The 9,006-nt window shown below is 47.8% G+C and overlaps 1 long non-coding RNA gene across 2 annotated transcripts; it reads right to left on the bottom strand.

The window, feature by feature from the left end:
* Positions 1–905: 905 nt before the first annotated feature.
* LOC124960423 (uncharacterized) lies at positions 906–4,552 on the bottom strand. Of its 2 annotated transcripts, none has more exons than XR_007104074.1 (4): positions 4,403–4,552; positions 4,238–4,304; positions 1,557–1,637; positions 906–1,378 (listed from the first exon to the last, which is right to left on the bottom strand). It is a non-coding gene; the product is annotated as an uncharacterized LOC124960423 (long non-coding RNA). The 2 variants fall into 2 exon arrangements; XR_007104075.1 differs by having other exon boundaries at positions 906–1,206.
* Positions 4,553–9,006: the final 4,454 nt, after the last annotated feature.

Raw genomic sequence — 9,006 nt, 5'->3', positions numbered from 1 at the left:
AGAAGTTTGGAAACAGGCGCTTCTGGTCCTTAGAATCAGTCCTCCTCCCCTGAGTGACCATGCAGCAGCCTCCTGACTCTGGAAGCTTCCTTACCCAAGGCCATTTCCCAGGCCTGGGTTCTGTGGCATCAGTGGTAACAGCACAGGGAGGACTGAGCATTTTCAGGGTGAATGAGTGTTGTCACGCAGCTCCGCATCACCCTGAGGGACCCCACTGGCCTCGGTGCCCAGGGGAGGCTGCCTCCTCCCCCAGCTCCATCCGCTCCCTGCTTTCCTCCCCCTCCCCCATCACTGCCAGAACCACTCACACCCACCACTGTGTCCTCCTGCACATCTGCCAGCTGTGGCCTGTTGGAGAAGCTTGCTGACAGGCTGCTATGGCTTGGGAGGGGTTAGGCCCCCCATGCACGGACTGGGAATAAAGGCTGGGTCCCCAGCGTGGTGCTGTTGGGAGGTGGTGGAATCTGTGGTGGTGGGTTCTGGTGGGAGAGCCTCAGTCCCTTTGGGACAAAAGGATTTACTTAGTCACTCCTTTGGGGGTTCTTACAAGAGGGTGGTTATTAAAGAAGCAAGCCTGTCCCCACCCAGGCCCATCTGCACCTGGTTCAGAAGTGACCCCTGCCTTCCACAAGTGCTCCCATGGTTGCCATGACTACTTGTTACAACAGAGCCCATGTGGGTGCCAGGCCCTCCAACCTTCAACACCATTAGCTGAGTAGCTCTCCCTTCTCCAAAGGTGGCCTGTCTCAGGCATTCCTTACACTGATGAAGAAGTGACGAATACACGTGGTGTGTGCTCTTGTGTGTTCCTGAGGCCAGACCTGCCTGGAGGTCAAGGACAGCGTCATGTTCATGATGCTACCCACTTCCTGCCATGAACAGACCGTGCAGCACATCAGTAGATGCTTAATCCACATTTATTAATGAAGGGGTGATGGAAAGAAGAAGATGCTGCCTCGATATTCCCCCCACCCACAAGCCCACAGGCAGAGAAGTGCAGGTGGACTTGTGCACAAAGCCTGTGCAAAGACGCTCATCCACAAACACACAGGGCTCACCCCAGGGAGGGACTCAGTGCTGACATACATGAAAAACTCCTCTCCATTCAACAGAAGGACAGCAGGATTCGTGGGGCTGAAGTGAAGCATGGAGTGCGGAGGTGAGCAGGGACGGACTTTGCCCTTAGATTATCAGGAAAAGAAGGACCTGGGTTGTAGAGCAGAGAAGGGGGAGGTCTTCTTTTTGTTGCAGTGAAAGATTCTTCTAGAATCTTTCATTTTGCTGATCTGCACACTGGATCTCACTTTTTGCCTCTAACTATAGGAGCCTTGAATGAGGGCAGGTCTCTTGAAAACTTATTTACGACAATCACGTTCACCTGACAAATAGGCACACACAGGACACACCAGTAAGCATGAAGGAGACAGGCAGGTGCAGGGCCAGGGCCACCAGACCCTCCAGTGGCTGGAGGAGTGAGGGAGTGAGGCTCCTGCTGGCCCTCTAGAGTCCACCCAGCTGGGGCATCTTTCCACACATTCAGGAGTCCTACGACTCACCTTAGTGGAAGAACTCATGGTGATACAGATTGTAACAGCTGCACACAGAAGCAAAGTTCCATAAATGAGCATCCCAGGCAGCTGGAAGCAGAATGGATGGAGAGGACGTGAGTGCTGTCGAGACAGTCCACAGCTCAGCGTGAGTCGGGTCCCAAGATGCATCATCCTTGGCTTCTGTCAAATCCCCCATCCCCTCCCAGGCTTATGGGAGAATGACTCCCGGGACTTCATGAGGCCAAGTGGGGTGGAGAGTTGCTCCTTAATCCCTCAAGGCCAGGCCTACTCCACGGAAAGGAGAGAAATCATCCACAGGGAACTGGAAGGCACACAAACATGTCTAAACCAAGCAACAAGGTTGGAGTAGAAGGACCTAGTCAATTACACGAGTATTAAACAAACATCTATTTTTTTTTTTTAAGAAAATTCTTCCATTCATAAAGGCCTCCTGGGAATAGGCTCCTCCCGCCCTCTGAGGTCTTCTGAGATGGCGAATAAGTCATGGCTGACACAGTCCTGGAGCCCCATTCTCAGGTGCCTTTGCAAAGCTGTCATGCAGGGCACCCTGTGCTCAGATGAGGACTGAGGTGTAAGGTGGGGCTTGGGGACGCTCCCTTTCCAAGATCAGGCAATGGCAGAAGTGACACGCGAAGCCCAGTTTTCTGCTTCCGTCTTCCTGCTCTGCATTCCGTGGCCCTGGCCTTGGGTGGGACTTGCCTTCCTGACCTCCCCTGCTTCCTTCTCCCCGACCAGCATTGGTCCATTATTCTCCCAATGGGCAGTGGGTGCAGCCCTGTGGTCCCTTCCCAGCGGGAAAGTCCCAGGGGTCTTCCATGCCCTGCTCTCCAGCAGATCGAGTCACAAATTAGGGCAAGTGGGAGAGAGCCAGGCACTGGTGGGTGAGGGGAGGACATGGATAGTCAGGGTAGGTAGTAAGTGATTGGGTCAGAAAGACGGGGACTGGTTCAAGAGAGTTAAACCCCTCCAGTGCCTTCCCTCCTTCACCTGCTGTCAGCGTACCTGCCTCCAGGGAACTGATCCTCCCTACCAGCTATGGTTAATGACGCCCCCGGCCGGCTCCCTTCCTGCCTGTGCCCCTGGGCAGCTGCATTCCTGCCTGGGACACTCCACCTCTGGGCCACCATTTGGTCACTAGCCAGGCAGGCAGGATGTGGGGGAGGAGAAGACATGAGAAGGAAGGAAATCTAAAATGTACAAAAGGGGCAGGACACCCCACTTTCTCAGACACCCCCACCTCCTCGGACACCAGTCCTCAGGCCCTCCCCTTCCGAGAAGTCCATCTCTCTTCTGTCCTTTAAATAAAGTTTTCTTTCTACTCTGCCGTGGTGTTTCTTGGGTGTTCCGTCTTCAACACCAGGGAAATGACGCTCGGCCCTGATTCTCTCACCAGCATCAACGTGGGGATTTGGTGCAGGAGTTGACTAGTGGAGGGGCCAGACCCGGGGGCAGGACAGATGTGGCTGCAGCTGTGCACTGTGTGTCATTGGAACAGGAAGGTGTTCAGGTGTCCACAGTGGGTGAGACTGACGAGGCAGTGAGTAGAGAGAAACGGGGACGGACCAAGAGTGGAGCCTAAGGCTGGGGAGAGAGGAGGGCCAGCAGAGCAGACCCAGCAGAGAGCAGTGGCCAGGGGGTGGGGAGCCAAGTGAGGTCCTCAGAGAGGGGATGACGGGGGACAGGAGCAGAGCAGGGGATGGGCAGGAAGTGAGGCTGAAGGTCTGACTAGGCCCAAAAGGCTCCCAGGTCAGGCATCTGGGGACGATGCTGTGCCTCCATATGCAGCCAAGGGCATGAGTCAGCTGTGAAGGTCAGCGTGTGGTCAGGGCCATGAACTCTCACTGTGAGTGGCGCCCCCTTCTGCAGGCTGTGGGCAGTGCGCCTTCTCTGGGGGGACTGCATGGGAACAGGGCCTGTGGCAGTGCTGGGGCTGCGTGGGGGCTGCCTACAAGTACAGGAGGGCGGTGTTCCCACCAAGCCTCCATCCTCATTCCTCTGCCAAGCCCAGAACCCGCCTCCCGGTGGGCCTGAGCCTCAGCCTCTGCCCAACAATCAGGTTCAAGATGGAGTAGGAGCGAGAGAACTGGAGAGGTGAGCTGGAGAGTTCTTTGGAACATTTCTTCTCTTCTTCCAAGAGGACTAAAGATAAGGGTGGTACTGATGTAGGGTTTAGGGTCAGGAGAAGGCTGTTTGCTGGCTTTGGGACATGGCAGGGGCACAGCAAGTGTCCATGCTGGTGGGAAAGTGCCCCTGAAGGGCAGGTGGACAGTGTGGGAAGGAGGCTGGGGGAGGGGAGGGAGGAGAGCGGGAGGAGATGGGAGGGGACACGGGAGCTGTGCTGGCCCAGAGAGGGAAGTTACAGGGACACAGGGGTCACGTACAGACCCACCTTCTAGAACAAGGACCCAGGTCCTCTCCCAGGTCACTCTCATGCTTCCCCCCAACAGCCCAAACCCACACCCAAGCTCCGTGGACCCCCAGGGAGACACCCTGCCAAGAACTCTCTGTTCCCATGGAAACTGAGTTTTGTGAGATATTAGAATGTGTGCTCCAGCTTTCAGAATTGAGGCTGCTGCTCGCCCTTCCTGACACCAGCCACCAGGTTGAGCCCCTCCCATGGACAGTCACCCAGCCTAGATTTCCCCTGAAATTCAAGAGGCACTTACCACAGGCATCCTGAGGAGTTGGGTGTGTGTCAGGCGCCTGCTGATCTCCTTCCTGGCCTTTGGTATGCTTACAAAAGATTAATTGAGAAAGATGTCAGTTTAAAATAACATCAAATCTTTAAAAAGTTCACCTGAGGAAGAAGCAATTCATGAGCTGTGTAATACCAGGTCCAAAACGGCAGAGTGTTCCAGGGAGGAACGGCCAAGGGGAAGCGTGGACACAGGACTGTGGCGCGCGAGACCCGGGCCCAGGGTTACTCCACATGCATCCAAGATGGTGACTGGCAGAGAGCCAAAGGGCGTGCTGAATGCGCCTTGAGGAAAACAGGAAGCGTTTACCATCAGCTGTATGATAATTGGCTCAGCCGCCTAGCGCGTGGACAGATATATCTTACATGTGTGCTTGAGCTCGTGATCGCTTGACCTTTAATAGGATTGGATGGACATATCTGGTTACAATTGTTTATGCATGAGACTGCTTATATACTGAGGGTGTTATCTGAATAAAGCGGAAGCTGCTTCATGAACTTCTGAAGAGTACGTGTCGTTTGTCCCGCTGGTCGGTGGCAAGCGGCACAGGACCCTTTGACATCCGCGTAAATGTAAAAGTGGAAGGCAGACACCACCTGACTGGCTGCAGGAACACAGCTGCCTCTTTTGGATAGTCCCTAGTTTTATGTTTGACTTTGTGGCTACAATTTCTCCAACAGAAGAGTTCAACGAAACAGCCCAAGTTCAACTTCACTTCCATTTCCAGTTTATGCAAAGTTAAGGCCCTTTGGCCTGACTGGCTTCCTTTACTCAAGAGTTCTCCAGGACAGTGTGTTTGAAATTTATTTTAAAAATGCGATTCTGAGAATTTCAGTCTCAGTTCCTTTCTGCCTCCTCAGTCCATTACAGACCCATTGAGCACTGATCACCAATGGAAGCCTGAGAAACAGATCACCATGGTAATCTGTTGGGCCATCACACATGAAAACAGGCAGAGAAGTACCCATACCGAGTGACCTCAGACATTCCTTGAACATCCGTCCTTGACCTGGGCGGGGCCACTCTGGGGTCAGTGCAATACCCCCAAACATCACCTGGATCATTGGGTCAGCTTTTGCTGTGGTAACAAGAAAATCTGATATCTCAGACTCCCAACAATTTATTTCAGGACAGAAGAGCCGCGATCCGTAAACAGCCTCTGGGATTAGGGCAGGGCAGTCAGAGACCTCTTCAGGCGGCTCTGCCCACTCCGGCTGCGGGCTCTCTTCACGGGGCGATCCAAGATGGTGGCCTAGAGGGAGACTGCACCCCCAGTCGCTCCAGAACCCTGGAGTTAAGAAGGGGAGGCATTGAAAGACTTGGACTGAAATAGAGCCACGGGTGAGTCTGCCCATTGGGTAAAGCTCGGCCCGGGGGACAGGCCCAGATAGAGGTGGCTTATTGGAGCCGGGCAGGGCAGCTAGAGTCTTCCCAAGGTAGCCTTCCACACTCTGGCAGTGGGCTCCTCCCACACGGCCAGCGGCACGGTGCAGGCCCACAGTGAGGGCATTTCCGCACAGAACCAGTTCCAAACCGTGGAACCAGTAGGGGGCTAGGGGCAGTTTTCTTCGGATGTGCTGCTTTATCAGATTCCTCCAAGACATCAGGCTACTGAAGGCTGGGAGGTGATACACTGGAAATCTACCGGAACACTATAAGCCAATAGCGGAAAACTGCAATATCTCAGGGTCCCACTGACAGCTGACCAATATGAGAAAACAAGGGAAGAAAATGTCCCAAACAAACCTAGATACTACATCAATAAAACCCAATGACAGCACAGCAGAAGAAATGTCAGAAAGGGAGTTCAGAATGTACGTAATTAAAACGATCAGGGAAGCTAATGAGGAGATGAAAGAGCAAATGCAGGCATTGAAGGAGGAGATGAAAGAGCAAATGCAGGCATTAAATGATCGCACCAATCAACAGTTAAAAGACCAAATACGGGAAGCAAGAGATCATTTCAATAAAGAGTTAGAGATACTCAAAAAAAAACAAACTGAAATACTTGAAATGAAGGAAACAATAAACCAAGTTAAAAACTCCATAGAAAGCATAACCAATAGGATAGAACACCTGGAAGACAGAACCTCAGACATTGAAGACAAATTATTTAATCTTGAAAGCAAAGTTGGCCAAACAGAAAAGATGGTAAGAAATCATGAACAGAATCTACAAGAATTATGGGATATCATGAAAAGGCCAAATTTAAGAATTATTGGGATTGAGGAAGGCTTAGAGAAACAAACCAAAGGAATGAACAATCTATTCAATGAAATAATATCAGAAAATTTCCCAAATCTGAAGAATGAAATGGAAAACCAAGTACAAGAGGCTTATAGAACTCCAAATACACAAAATTACAACAGACCCACACCAAGGCACATTATTATGAAAATACCTAACATACAAAATAAAGACAGAATTTTAAAGGCCGCGAGAGAAAAGAATCAAATTACATTCAGAGGGAAACCAATAAGATTATCAGCAGATTTTTCAATCCAGACCCTAAAAGCTAGAAGGGCCTGGAACAACATATACCAAGCCCTGAAAGAAAACGGATGCCAACCAAGAATCTTATACCCAGCAAAACTTACCTTCAAATTTGACGATGAAATAAGATCCTTCCATGATAAACAAAAGCTAAAGGAATTTACAAAAAGAAAGCCAGCATTACAGAACATTCTCAGCAAAATATTCCATGAGGAAGAGATGAAAAACAACGATGAAAATCAGCAACAGGAGGCGCTAGCCTAAAGGAATAGCCAAATAAAGGAGAAACCAAATCATGTCAAAAACAAATATGAGTCAATTGACTGGGAATACAAATCATATCACAATAATAACCCTGAATGTCAATGGCCTGAATTCATCAATCAAAAGACACAGACTGGCAGATTGGATTAAAAAGAAAAATCCAACAATATGCTGCCTGCAAGAGACTCACCTCATAGAAAGAGACACCCATAGACTAAAGGTGAAAGGATGGGGAAAAACATACCATGCACACGGACACAGCAAAAAAGCTGGAGTATCCATCCTCATTTCAGATAATGTGGACTTCAAACCAAAACTAGTCAGAAGGGATAAAGAAGGACATTACATGCTGCTTAAGGGAAGCATAAATCAGCAAGACATAACAATCATAAATATCTATGCCCCGAACATTGGCTCATCCGCGTACGTCAAACAAATCCTTCTCAATTACAGAATTCAAATAGACCACAACACAATAATACTAGGCGATTTTAACACACCTCTCTCACCACTGGATAGATCGTCCAAACAAAAATTGAATAAAGAAACTATAGATCTCAACAACACAATCAACAATTTAGACTTAACGGACATATATAGAATATACCATCCAACAAAGAACGAATACACTTTCTTCTCAGCAGCACATGGATCCTTCTCTAAAATAGACCATATTTTATGCCACAAAGCTACTGTTAGCAAATACAAGAAGATAGAGATACTACCTTGTACTCTATCAGATCATAATGGATTGAAATTAGAAATAAATGACAGAATAAAAAACAGAAACTTCTCCAATACCTGGAGATTAAATAATACACTATTATATGATGAATGGATAACAGAAGACATCAGGAGGGAAATAAAAAAATTCTTAGAAGTAAACGAGAACAAAGACACATCATATCAAAATCTCTGGGACACTATGAAAGCAGTACTTAGAGGAAGATTTATTTCATGGGGTGCATTCAAAAAAAGAAGTAGAAATCAACAAATAAACGACTTAACACTACAGCTCAAAGCACTAGAAAAAGAAGAGCAGACCAATACCAAAAGTGGTAGAAGACAGGAAATAGTTAAAATCAGAGCCGAAATCAACGAAATTGAAACAAAAGAAACAATTGGAAAAATTAACAAAATAAATAGTTGGTTCTTTGAAAAAATAAATAAAATTGATAAACCCTTAGCCACACTAACAAAGAGAAAGAGGGAGAAAACTCAAATTACTAAAATTCGGAATGAACAAGGAAACATCACAACAGACACGAGTGAAATACAAAACATAATTAGAAGCTATTTCGAAAATCTATACTCCAACAAAACAGAAAACCTTGAAGACATCAACAAATTTCTAGAGACATATGAATTACCTAAACTGAACGAGGAGGACATACACAACTTAAATAAACCAATTTCAAGCAATGAAATAGAAGAGGTCATCAAAAGCCTACCAACAAAGAAAAGTCCAGGACCAGATGGGTTCTCAGCTGAGTTCTACAAAACCTTTAAAGAAGAGCTCATTCCAATACTCCTCAAACTATTCCATGAAATAGAAGAGGAGGGAACCCTCCCAAACTCGTTCTATGAAGCCAATATCACCCTGATACCTAAACCAGACAGAGACACATCGAGGAAAGAAAATTTCAGACCAATATCCTTAATGAACATTGATGCAAAAATTCTCAACAAAATTTTAGCAAATTGCATACAAATATATATTAAAAAGATAGTGCACCACGATCAAGTGGGTTTTATCCCAGGGATGCAAGGTTGGTTCAACATTCGGAAATCAATAAATGTCATTCACCATATCAACAGACTTAAAGTTAAGAATCACATGATTATTTCAATAGATGCAGAAAAAACATTCGATAAAATACAGCATCCCTTCATGCTGAAAACACTAGAAAAAATTGGGGTAGTGGGAACATTCCTTAACATTATAAAGGCAATCTACGCTAAGCCCATGGCTAATATCATTC

The sequence above is a fragment of the Sciurus carolinensis genome, chromosome 11, assembly GCF_902686445.1.
Source record: "Sciurus carolinensis chromosome 11, mSciCar1.2, whole genome shotgun sequence".
NCBI classification, from domain to species: domain Eukaryota; kingdom Metazoa; phylum Chordata; class Mammalia; order Rodentia; family Sciuridae; genus Sciurus; species Sciurus carolinensis.
The sequence above is the reverse complement of the archived record's forward strand: the minus strand, read 5'-3'. Positions and strand labels throughout refer to the sequence as shown.